The sequence below is a fragment of the Cyprinus carpio genome, chromosome B9 (assembly GCF_018340385.1).
Source record: "Cyprinus carpio isolate SPL01 chromosome B9, ASM1834038v1, whole genome shotgun sequence".
NCBI classification, from domain to species: Eukaryota; Metazoa; Chordata; class Actinopteri; order Cypriniformes; family Cyprinidae; genus Cyprinus; species Cyprinus carpio.
The window spans coordinates 16,795,745-16,809,245 of NC_056605.1; positions in this window are offsets into that span (position 1 = coordinate 16,795,745).

Genomic DNA, 13,501 nt, shown 5'->3' on the forward strand with positions numbered 1-13,501 from the left:
TTTGGATGAGCTACTCCTTAATGTGAATTTCTACATACAGTCTATTAATACATTTTTAAACTTTGAAGTTGTTCAAATTAATATTTCTTAAGGTGTCTTATGAACAAACATATTTTAACTTATAACAATAAATTTTCTTAATATACAGTATGCTGTAAAAATCTTGTTCATTCTTAGTTCCAGATACCTAACGCATTAACTAATGCTAACAAATGTAACTATAACAAAGTTTGCTATTATTTTTTCAGGATTATTAAAAATGTATTTGTTCTTACACTGACAGCCATTAGACATTCCATCGATTGTTAAAAAATGATTGACATTTCATCTCATTGATCATTGTTTCCTAATCTTTTCTCACTGGAGCTGAATGGCCCTGAATGTAGATGCCTTGTAAGTTTAGAAAAAGCATAATTTAGCTTAGTGTCGCCTCCCAAATAATGAGCAAGCAAATGCATGCTCTGGTTAGCGTGGGAGCTTTAGCAGGTTTCAGGTAGCCTGCGTCTTCTCTGTCCTCTCTCTGCGGTGTGCGTCTGTTAGAATAATGAATGTCATCCAAGAAAATAACCTTTGCAAGATCATTTAGAAGCCAATGTTGTAGCTGACATTTGTACAGAATGGAGATCCCGACAAAATTATAATACAAATAGGGAAAATGAGGGCAATTTTCATGTAATGAAATCTTTCTGTGTGGCTTGCATGTGTATCAGGAAGAATAGAGTGTCAGACAAAAACAGGTAGTGAAAGCACAAGGGTGATTCATAACCTGGTAAAAGCTTTTCCATTTCTTCTCTTCTGCAGTGAAAGAGAAATCTCAAAAAATAAATTGGCGTGCCAAACAGAAATATCTCTGATATGCTCTGATCATCTACGGTGAGTATCTCATCTGATTTTGACTGTGAATTCAAGCACTGGAGTGAAAGACAAGATCATCATGACACATCAGAGTTTCCTCTCAGCAGTTTCACTGAATTCATTTTAGAGCAGCTTTGTGTGGCTTTCACTCAAGCAAACACAATTACTCTACAGCACAAACAACTGCTTCATTAGTCCATAGTAAATGTTTACAAAAGTGACAAAATTATTTAAGAAATATCTGTACAAACATTGCCTGTATGTGATTATTTGTTCAGTTCTTTTACTGTACAGATGGAGGGACGTTGGAAGCCTGATTCAGATAAAAGGATCAGCAAACATGCAGGCAAATATATTATTTCTGAGGCATGAACCAAAGAATTTATATTATAAATGTAATGTGGGTTTTATTGGTATTTATTCAATGTATGTTTTTTTTTTCTTTCTTTCTTTCTTCTTCTTACCTGATGAAATGTGTAGTTAGTGCATTTATATTGTAAGCCTCAGATGAAAACGACAGTTTGGAGGTGGGGTGGGGGTGGTGGAGGGGGCACTAACCGAACTGACCAAAATTAAAATTTCCTCACACTCATGTTTTTCTGAACTGGAGTTTATTTCTTTTGTGGAACACAAAAGCAGTTATTTATGATAAGCAATATTAGGTAAGATAATTTTTTTTTAATTTCCATCTGTTCCTCTCTCACATATGTAGTACAGTTTTAGAAATCTTGCTTTGTTCTGGAGAGACTGTCCCTGCAATTACATTACTGAAAAAGGCTTTAAATTAATGAAAAATGACTAATAATCATAATAATAGCATGCTGCTTACATTGTTGTTGATTACATTGGTCATATCATGTAAATGCTCACTTTAACAATGCATTCGTCCATAATTGTTGTCAGATTGTTAATGCATTAGTCACCATTTGAATGCACAGTAATCAAGGATAAAATTACAGATACCCTTTCTGAAATAAGGAGTTTTAACCGCAATGACCCGGCACGTGTCTAGTTTGTGCTAGCAGACATTATTCATTGTTGTAAGCAAATCATGTGCACAGCTAAATAGCAATCACTTACATGATTTCAATAAAATCCAGGAAGGGCTCCAAACAGAATTACGTGCAGTTGAGTAATGATAGCCATTCACTTTGCATCACAATTTACATGTATTGATTTAGCAAACGCTTTTATCCAAAGTGACATGAGTGGACTGCAACATAAGCAATACGTTCATACAAAGCTTACCTGTTTTCTTGCATTTTAATAGCTGAACATCTTTCAAGTATGTAGTGTATGTATAGTGGCTTCAGAAAGGCTGGGACAAGTGTAGTGGGATGAGGAAATCTCCTGCTTACATTTACAACTACTTTTTTATTTAATTTTTTTTAGAAAAACAGATATTACCTTCTGTTGAGGAGGTCTGTTATATATGGCAAACATGTACATAGCACTTCTCGGCAGATTTGTATTTTACCAAATGAAAACTGGTGTGCACACACGAACAGTACTCAAGTTATGTTCATCCCTGCAGGAAAACCTCACGTTTCATCAAGGGTAAATTCAGAGCATCGGGAAAGCTACAATGATTCAAGTATTCCTGCATTGCCACATGAGGCCTTTTTATAGACTGACACACTTCCAAGCATCCTCTGTTTACTGCAGTCAACCGTCAAAGAAAATGAATAATTCATGAAAGCGACTATAACGGCAGAAATTCACGTGAAGTCAAAAGCTCTTGTCAAAGTCTTTCCTCAGCAATCCTTTTGGAGAATATATGATGAGGACTCATTACTGTCAGTGGTTAGTCATTGATGACCTTGTCTGATGAGGTCTGGCTCTCCATTTGCATTCGGTAGGTTAATGTGCATGGTTTTAAATTAATGAGAGATTCACATGGGATCAGGAAATCGAGCTCTCTAGATCAGTTTTTCTTGTTATTTTGTGTTTATTAACTTCCTAAAAAAATATCGCTTTCAACACAGGTTTGAATTCCAACTTAAACCCACTTATGCTCATGATATCATACTTTTAAATATTCGTTGACTTAGAGACAGTATTATTTTGTCCCCTTCCCCTGCATGAAAAGGAACAATAGAACATGTACATGCCATCTCGGGGTCATGTGGGTGACTTTATTTGATGGATGTGTTTATCGCCCTGCTGGGTCACCAGTGTCTCGCCCCTTTTTTGCTCAGCTAAAGAATATTTCAAAGAGAACTCACCGCAATGCTTTAGGTAGAGCTCACCAAATCAATACGTTTAAACTACGATAAATAGATGGTTGGTTTTAAGTTCTCACATGTCATAAAAATGGACATATGTGTACTCTGCGATTTTCAGCGGACAATTTCGTGTTTGAGACTCAGTGCTGAAGGATATTATTGCATAACACGTTTCATGAGGTGACTCACCATTCTTCTGTTTTGCATTTTCTCCTTTCCTTGACCTGAGGTTAGTGCATTAGCAGAAGAGAAATAGAAGCCAGTCCCATTTGAAATGGTGGAGAGTATTTTCTGTTGTGTTGAACAAAAGGTAACAAAGCTCATACAAGTGTATTATTTGTGAAATGGTAGTTTAAAACAGAGATAATATTATAATTAATATTTGTAATGATACTGCATAGGTGTGCTGGTGATTTGAAATTGAGAATCATTATTATAAATAGAATGATTATCTAACTTTATAATTATGTTACACTTTTTTATTAACACATCTTAGAGGTTTCAGATATTATTTAACACACACACACACACACACACACACACACACACACACACACACACACACACACACACACACACACACACACACACATTTAATAATAGAAAAGTAACAACCGTTTTATTGTGAAATAATATTACAATTTAAAATAACTTTTTCCAATTTAATGTTTTAAAATGTAATTTATTCATGTGATGACAGCTGAATTTTCTGCAGCAATTTCTCCAGTCTTCAGTGTCACATGATCATTCAGAAATCATGTATTATATTTTGTATAATTATATAATAAACATGAATTTAAAATAGCTATGAAATATTTGATATATTAAAACACTTTATAAGTGGAGATAAAGATATTTTAGAAGATGCCTTCGAAATCAACTTGACGTGCACCCTAAATTTAAATGGGTATGATTCCTGTGCTCTTGGTCTTGATTTTATCTAGCCTTACTTAGATGAGAGAGAGAGAGAGAGAGAGAGAGAGAGAGAGAGAGAGAGAGAGAGAAGCTGCATCCTCCTGGGGCCAGCAGAAGATCATTTTGTGATGTGAAGCTCTGCAGGTGAAGGAGCTCAATAAAGAAAGAGAGAGGGAAGCGGGGGGTTGAGTTAGCGAGTTAGCATGTTGTGTCTCCACACTCCTGTCTGTTTTTGTGTGGGGAACACGACTTGCTCAAAGGGTAGAAAGGCTTCAGAGGAGAGCTGAGCGACCTGCTGCCAAGACCCAGAGGCTTCAGATCAATGAGCACACAGCTTCTGGCAGTCTCACTCAACAACAGGCTATGAGCAGAGTCTTGAAGAATTAACCACAGGCAGTCAAAGAACAAAGAAGGGAAATGCATTTGAGGAGAGTTGTGACTCACCACAAGTTCGAATGTGGATATGTAAATGAAACGAAAACTTGGCTTTCTGTAGAATGCATTGAATTTGTTGGTGTGTATTTACAGCTTCATGTGTATATACTGCGTGCAAGCACAGCTGAGGGACATGTGCTACTGTTTAGATTTTGTGAAAGAGAGAAATCAATGGAGTTGTGTTTATAGACTTTTTTAAGTAAAACCACATAGAACCCTGGAGATGCACTGAGGCAGTGCTTCCAGACACACTTTATGTGATGTCCGTTTTACATCTCTCTCACTTCTGTAGAGGGTTTGAAATCTCTATGAAGGTAAATGTAGGAATGTCTGTAAATTTAATTCTGCTTCAAATAAAAAAAAATTATATGTAAAATAGATCATTTTCCCTGCAGAGATCCTGTGCATGGTCATTTTTCATCAGCAGCATGTGTTCAAAGGTTTGTATACCAGCTATATGGTTTGAGTTGAATTATGGTTTACAAGTTGTTGTGTGTACATATACTGCAAGAAAGAATTCTGTAGATCCGGATAATTTCCTACTAGTTAACGAATATTTCTTTCAGCCATAAAACACAATACAATAAAATGTGTAATGTAAAATTGGGTAAAATACCTGAAAAAATCATATTATCCCTGTACACTGAGCTGACAGAGTAGAGTAAATAGAAAAAAAAAATAGAAAATATAATAGAAATAGAAAATGTTTATTGTAATTTCCCACAAATTTTAAGTGGTTTATGTCATTAATGTTCTGAATGGTTTCAATTTCTGTAGAAAGAGTGCTCCTCATAACTCATAACATGTCCCCAGTTTCCTTCATAGATATTTGTGACTCTGAGATGCAAGTCGTCCAGCTGAAAGTTGTAACGTGGCTTGGCATCTGTGTCTGCTGTAAGGAGGAATATTTATGAAGGAATGAAAGAGTGGTCATCCATCACTGGAGACCGGTGAGATGGAACAGCTCAACAACAAACAAGTGAAAATCAAAAACTGTAGGGAAGTTATTTATTTATTTTTTAATCAGACAGAGACAGGTGGAGGGCTGTCTGCAAAAAGAAAACAATTTTGTCTTTTCTTTGATGAAGGATGTTTTCAGGACATTTTGAAAAAAACAAATATCAGAAAGATTTCATGAGGCAAACTTGAATGTTTTACACACAATATGTGTGTCTAAGTTTTATGTTTCTTAAAAAAAAGGAATTCTATTTTATGTTTTTATATTTTTCTGGCCTATATTGTTATTTTTGTGATTATTATCAATTGTTTTCCACTTGTATCCACTTTTGTCCTAAATTGTTTGTTTTGTTTTGTTTGGTCAAAATGATCTACATTCACTTTGCTTTATATTTTCTCAGCCAATATAAATTTAAGTGGGTTGTGTGTGTTTATGTCAATTTGTAAAGACAAGGCCATCATTAAACACAACTATAAAATTACTTTCACATCATTTTGGTCATCTTCTGAGTTGCATAAGGTTTCAGAAATAAAATGAGCATGAGAGCACAGCTGAAGAAAAACTATTTTATGTAAAAAAAACTTAACATTGTGTTGCACTGACACATTCGCTTTCAAGGACTTTTCCTCGCTAAATGTAATGCATTATTCTCTAATTTATTGGTCTGGCATATGAATATTTTTTGTGGCAATCAACACAGCACGTAGGTCATATGTTTTTTTTTTTTTTTTTGAAAAATATCTATTTTGCAATTTATAACGTAGCTATGTATTAATGAAAACAATCTGCAAAGTTGTTAATCAAAAAAATGCATGATAAATAAAGATATTGTCTCTCAAAAGAGAGAGTTGGTTGTGAATCGCCTTAACGAGTCGTCATATTTTTGAATCTTTTGTCTGTTACCGGTATAAGTCAGGTAACACATTTGCATAATCCCTACCTGCCCGCAAAATACGAACAGAGTCTGACCTGCCAACAAATACTTCCGCTAGTTAGTATGTTTACATGATGTTGAGAAGACGCTGTGTTCAAGGATACCACAGAAATACAATTCAAACCTTTTGTTGTGTGCATGTCATTTTATCAAGGACTGCTTCTCTGTCTTGGCTTGAATCCAACTCTTTAACAGTGTAAACAACTCTGAATGCATGAAACAGCATTGTACTTTGTACTTCTAGCCTGATTGAATCATTTGCTGGTCTGTGTAACGCTGAGGAACAAAACACTGTTGTTCGGAAATGCAGCCGTTCTGCTGTTTGTTCTTTTTTCTTTCTAATGGAGCAAAAGGGAATTGTGTGTCTGAAAGTTACTCTGTAAGTTGTTGTTTATTGTACACTGGTGATCGTGCAGATATTCAAAAAAAAAATACAAATAAAAAAACGGGATGATAGGCTAAGGTCTATATCATAGGCATAACTATGTTATAAAAACAGAAACTCATTAAATTGCTATTTTTTTTTTAAATTTAAATTAATTTTGATGACATTTCTTCCCCACTATGTGTAATGGCAGTAAGGCGAGAGAGAGCACTCAAAACTCATCAGATGATCGCATAATTTAGTGGAACATTAATATAGAATCATCCTCTGTAAAGAAATGAGGTGTGAACATTTGAGAATTTATCATTATCTTTCTAAATGTGCGCACTTTGGTACTAAAGGCTTAATGGAGCTGTTTAAAGTAGCTATGTGATAAACCAATCGGTGCAGAGGGGATTCAATACGTGTGTCCTTCTTCTATGTGAAATAATCATAAATACCAGTTTATGCTGTTTGATTGTGGCCTCGAAGGTTGTAATTGTAAGCTGTAGCCCCGGCTGGCCTGTTTTGATCTGCGGCTAATAATTTCTGAATTCTGACTGGCATATAACAAACCAATCAAACAAACATTTGCAGCCCACTCAAGCCCAGTGGTAAGTACGGTGAGCGTGATTTCACCAGGTACAACATGTTCCTGGATCAACGTCCTCATTGATCCTGGAACAACATTCCAATCAACCAATCAGAACAGAGATAACTCTTCAGGAAATATCTATTTTAGGCTTACAGTCATGGTTAGGTGCTTCTAAACATTTCCCATTGATTTGAGGAATAAATTATGGGTAGGGTTAGGTTTAGGGGTAGGGATTGGGTTAAGTCTATATTTTGGACTAGGATCAGCAAAAGATGTTGATCCAGGAACATGTCTTACTTGGCAAAATCATGGCGACCTGGTAAGTACGGCCATGGTTGTAGGGGACTCCAACAAAATATTAGGACACTTTAAAATACCATATGACTTGCTCTTTAAAGCTGAGCTCATACGCATGTACCTCCTACAGTGATTTTTAAGGAGACCGGACATTAAAACAGAAGTAGCGAATCATCATGGCAGCACTCATTGGTTGTTCAGGAAAAAGGTGGATAAAATTATAGATTTGTCATGGCTTAGAGAGAAAAGACAGCACAAACACCTGTCTAAAATGCCAAAATAACAAGTCAGAAATGACATAGAAGATGTAAGAACGGTTCCTTCTGATCTCTCTCTCTCTGTGACTAAGCAGGAAGTCAAAATAGTACCGCATCCTATTGACCAAATGCCGGTTGCTTCAGGATTGCCACATTAACTGTGTCCAACTCACAGTGCTGATGAAAAAACACCATTTAAACACTTCTGTTCCCCGAACACCATAGACTCTTTCTCAAAGATCCCTTGATATATCAGTCTAAGTACTGTATTCTCCCCTCAGCAAATCACATCTTCTGACATCTGTAATGAAGGCCTCTTTCGGTCTTTTTCACTGGGCAGTCTAGCACCTGTCATGTCCAAGTTGGTCACAGTGTCAACAAAGTCAATGTAAAATTAAATCTCATATGAACAAAGGTGGTTACTTGCAAGCTAGTCTCAGCCCATGCATCAGCTGCAAATTACATTCAAAAATGGCAAACGCTGACTGAAATCGTCAGTCAGTCTGTCGTCTGATTGGATGATTTCTTCAATTTTACAAAAATTTTAATATGTTTTGTATTTATATTTAAATGGTCTTTGCAATATAAATTTTTTACAGGTTTACTTTTAATCTATTAGTTTAATCGATTAATTAATCAATTGATTGGCTATAATATAGTTTAATCAGTACACGCTGGATGGCATGTTTATGCTTGTAGAAATTTCTGGGGAAGTTCCTCCAGATGTCCTCTTCTGATTCTCTGACTGCTCTGTTTCATGGAATTAGACTCTTATTTATTATTTGGCATTTGCTGAGGAGGTTTGTTGACTGTCATCAGTGAAATGGGTGCCAGCTGGGATGGTGTGAACACAGAAGGGGTTTGCAAACTGGCCAAGATCTTGAACCGTGAGTTAATTCATTAAAAAATTAAATGGCAAAAATGTTTGATTGGCATCTTGTGATAGAGTTACAAGTAGTGGAAACAGAAAGGACACCAGACACGCATGGATCAAAATCACAGAACAGCAGCTGTGACAGGCAATTTTAATTGCATTGTTCACTTCTCATAGATGAAGCAATTCAAATCTTGATGTAACAGGAATATTGCAGAATAATTTGTTGACTTGGTTCCTGTGAGATTTTAACAGTAGATTTGTTTTGGAAGTTAAAAATTAAGTCATTTTTTAAATGTTAAAATCCTTCCTATCACATCCTAAAATTCAGTTTAGTGATGAGGAGTCCCCACTCTTTTACAACAGAGAGAAATAACCATTTCATTTCTTTGTATTTACAGATTTCCTCTTTGCATATTTATGGGATTTGGATAACTAGTCTTTTTTTGTTCCTGTGAAAACATCTGTTTTACAACATATCTGCTGATTTTTTCTTCTCTGATTTTAGAATTGGGAGGTATTATCCATTTTGTTAAAGGTGCGTATTTTCAAAGAGAGGACAATCAGTGCATCTTCAAGTCTTAAAGCATCCAATTTTAACAAATTAATAGCAGACAAAAGGCACCTAAACATCAGCATACTGAATGGGGACACTGTCACAGCCCGGCTGTCTTGTTTCCATAGATTTTATTTTTTGGTAGCAGTCTGAAGTCTGCAGTATATTTCAGATGGAAAAAAAAAATCTGTGATGTGACGGAAAAGATGATGCATGACACAAAAGAAGAGATTTGTTGGGGATGTCATTGAGTAATCTGACATGGATTTATCTCTGTTAGCCGCATGCAGTGACATTAACCAATTCATTCATTGAAGTTGGTTTTTGAAGATGTCATAACTTTTATCACTTGAAGCTAGAATCTCTACTTTAGCCATTCACATTTTAACTTAAAGTAGTAGTGAATTTGCACAGATTGAGAAAATTTCATATCTTCAGATGATTCACCGGCTGGAAAGGAACAGACTGCTCAAACTGAGTCTGAATGTTTATATTTATCTATAAACATAAAAACACTCACAGATGATGATGACGGAAAATGAGCATTATGTAAAAGCCAAACTGTTCATGTAATCTCCATTGTGGTGACTGTGATTATATTTTTGGAGCAACAATTAAAAAGAAGAAACTGACATTTGTGTCAGCTGAGCTGTCAACAAGTGAACAGACTGTCTGATTTAGTTCTGCAGTTTACTTAGAAGGAACTTTGATGTCATTTCAGTTTTCAGATGATTTCCCGATATTTATGTTGCTCTACATACATGCCTGAATAGTGAAAAAAAGACTGAATGACTAAGGTCACACATTTTACCTTACTTTACTTTCCACATTCATGCTGTATTATTTCTACACACCATTAGAGTCCTGTTAGATATAAAAAACTAGCGCTGTCAATCAATTAAAAAAAATATACATTAATAACTACATAAAATAAATAAAAAATTCCTGAAAAGACTCACGATTAATCCCACCTAACATTAAAATTTTTAAATATACTTTTATATTGCAATAATTTCTCATTCAATCTTCAAATTATTGTACAAACAACATACCACTGATACCATTACTACTGATTTCTAGGAAATTGTTATTTTTTCCCTAATATTTAAACATTGACTATATGTAATGTTGACTATACTACAATATAACTGAGAGCTATCAATTTTAACATTTATTAAACTTTACAAAAATAAAAACTTCTAATTTAAGTGAACTTAAAACAATCTTCACATAAATCCAGTATAATAAATGTTATTTACCTGTGCCCTTCAGCAAGTAGAAAATATACAGAAATTGAATAAAGTTTTCAAACACTAAATTCTAAATTAAATATAGATGAATCCTTAAAGCTACAAAAGTTGATTTGCTGTTTTGTTCTTTGATTAATAGACATTACAGCAGCTGGGTTATTTGGCTGCTATTACTTTAAGAGCTGCCACTGCTGAATGACACAGATCTGACATGCATGCTCGTAGTTTCATTCGCGCATTAATAAGAAATGGCTACAGTGCATGCAATTGAAGAGCAGTATAATGGCTGACAGGACAGGAAAATTAATTTTTACTGACATATGGCCTGACAAAATCCGAGAGCTTCCTGAGAACATTTCAGTTACAATACTGTCTATGGAGGGTCTCTGATTTCATCAAAAATATCTTAATTTGTGTTCCGAAGATGAACGAAGGTTTTATCGGTTTGGAACAACGTGAGAGGAAGTAATTAATGAAAGAATTTTCATTTTGGGGGTAAATATTCCATTAAGAACCAGAAATAAACTGTAATTATACATTTTATTTTATTTTATTTTATTCACTGCAGTGTCTTAAGGAATGTCACATACTCAAATCCTTGTGTGATCATGCCTATACTCAAAAACTTGATAATCTGGTGTTTGAGTGTACCTGGACTTTAAAGACATTAGATTTCACTCTTTGTTTTTGATAGACCAATCAAACAATAGGAAATCTGCACTATGCTATGCACAGATTTAGAAGTTGCCTTTGTAATGCATTTTGAATCATTATTCAAATTGGATTCTGTTTTTGGAATGTGGTGTGGGACAGCAACACTATCAAAGCCAAGGGCAACAAAGGATTATTTTAAGCTTCAGTCATACATCATTTCTAAATAACTTCTATTCAAGCCTCAAAGTGGCCAGGCTGATCCTAACTATTTATATAGAGCATGAAAAACATATTTTTGTTAATAAAATACTTTCTTCTTATATATTGTTTATACAAATATATGTTTTATGGCCATTTATTGCACCGAAATAAGCATTATCTTACTATCTTACTATCTTATAATCTATATTGCATTAGCGTTTTTCTTTTCGTGTAGATGGCCTCTTGGCCTTTGCAGTCTCTTTGTTCTTATCTGCTCAAGCACTGAGCATCTCCATGGTTATGAGCCTGTGATAGGTCAAAAAAGAGGCAACAATGTGATTATCGTTTGGTTATCTCATTCCCTATTGAATGCATTGTTAGCGACAAAGCCTTTCCATGGCAACAACTGGCTGTGAGTGGCAGCGAGTTTGCTGATATCTGAGTGGAAAGAAGAGCTGGAGGGCTAGTGCTGATGTCTTGTCCAGTGACCTGGAGTTGTGTTGAGGGTCTGGAGTGAAACCGCTCACGCTTCCACTGTCTGTATTCTTATAAACATTTAGCTGAAACTTGAAATGATGCACATGTGGATGGTTTCCTTTTACTGTATTTTTAATGCAAGAAACATCACACTGACAACATTCAGTATTAATTAATGAACATATTAATTAATACTGAATGATGTCTGTGTGTTGTTTCTTGCATTAAAAATACAGTAAAAGGAAACCATTCAGTTTATCAGTGCCATCACTGACTATAAAGACTTGCAGCCTGCTGCCACTGCCATTGAATAGATAATCTGCATGTCTGTATGCTGTGACAAAAGCATCACTGTACCAGAAAATGTCAACCGAAATACAGTTAGAGCTGAGAAATGAAGCAAGAAAAGCATGCAGCTGAAAATGTGATGTTAATATTTGCATAACTTATTCATTACTGCACCTCGGCAACTTTCATTTGTGCTGCTAATGAACCGAGCAGAATAAAAATCGAAGGCATTCTGTTAAAGTGCTGAGATTATTATTTGCAAATATTTCCAAACATTCAAGCACAGAACCAAATGTGAAAAGAGTCATCATGGATGACCACCGATAGACTCTTATGTGCAAAATATTTCTAACAAAGCTAAAGTCAATTACAGTCATTTTCTTTCTGCATGTCTGAATGAAATAGCTGTTTGATATATTCATTTATTTTTGCATGCATGAATCTCTCTTCTGAATTCAAATTGTGAATTTAATCTTTTTGTTTGTCAAAGTAGCCTGCCAGCTTGCAGCTTGCATGTCTTATGTAAATAATTAATGTGTAAACCTCTGAGCAGTGCTCATTAAAAGGTGATATCTAATTGGCACTGAGCTATTGATAGTCAACAACTGACAGGTTAGTTTATTATAAGTCTCATGTCTATAGTCAACACAATAACATTCACATGCCAGCATAATATAGTTCCCTTTCACACCGCATGCACACATTCACATGTAAACATTTATTCTACAAGACATGACTGCCAGGTTAGATGAACAACAAAAAAGAAGATAAGTGGTACAGTGCTGGGGTAATGAGACAGTTCAAATGTGAAGAGTGGGAGGGGAAAGAGAGACAGAGAATGAACTGAAGCTGAAGAGAGTTTAAGGAAATACATAGCATGACTGATGGATGGGAAAATAGGTTAAATGTACCTATTAAGCTCACGTACCCATTAAGCACACTTCCATATTTGAGCTCAGATTATAAAAAGAAAAAATAATGTATTATCATACTTGATGTCTAAACCAATTGATGTGTTTGTTACTACATACCTCCTGTAATTTCAAGTCAGTCAGATCAATGCACAATGCGATATGAGTCTCCATGTGTAGCTCTTTAATAAATTTCTTTTTTTTTTTTTTTTTTTTTTTTTTAGATATTTAAGCATTTATTTTTGGTAAATTTCACTACTTATTGTAAAATTAAGAGATTAATGTTTAGATTTTGCAGATAATAACCTGGAACTTGGATGTGGGAAATAATTACAGTTAGATCCAAAAGATAGTTTAAGCAACAGCGCAAATGCTACAGAACACAGTTAGCTCACTGGCTGTATACAATTGTGTGCTACGCTAATATATTACTTCACAGGCACTACTGGCTAGTA